We start from the raw sequence: 648 nt of genomic DNA on the forward strand, positions 1-648 counted from the left end.
TGACCATAACGTGTCCGAAAAGCAGTTTTCGGAATGTCCTCTTCTTTAACGCGTAGTTGATGATAGCCCGATCTTAGGTCGATTTTCGAATAAATACATGATCCTTGCAGTTGATCAAATAAGTCATCAATTCTCGGTAGTGGATATCGATTCTTGATAGTTAACTTATTTAATTCACGATAGTCTATACACATCCTAAAAGATCCATCTTTCTTCTTAACAAACAAAATTGGAGCTCCCCACGGTGAAGTACTCGGTCGTATGAATCCACGGTCCAGTAATTCTTTTAACTGACTTTGAAGTTCTTTTAACTCGGACGGTGCAAGTCTATATGGAGCACGAGCCACTGGTGCAGCTCCTGGTACTAAATCTATTTGAAATTCTACCGATCTAAATGGAGGTAATCCCGGCAATTCTTCCGGAAAAACTTCAGGAAAATCTCTTGCCACAGGCACGTCGTTGATGCACTTTTCTTTCTTTTCGACTTTATTAACATGTGCTAAAATAGCGTAACATCCCTTTTCTAAACACTTCTTGGCTTTCAAACAGCTAATGAGTTTTAGCTTTGAATTACCCTTCTCTCCATAAATCATCACCGGTATTTTATCCTTACCAGGAATACGAATTGCCTTTTTGGCACAAACAACT

This window comes from Rutidosis leptorrhynchoides, chromosome 4, assembly GCF_046630445.1.
Source record: "Rutidosis leptorrhynchoides isolate AG116_Rl617_1_P2 chromosome 4, CSIRO_AGI_Rlap_v1, whole genome shotgun sequence".
NCBI classification, from domain to species: Eukaryota; Viridiplantae; Streptophyta; class Magnoliopsida; order Asterales; family Asteraceae; genus Rutidosis; species Rutidosis leptorrhynchoides.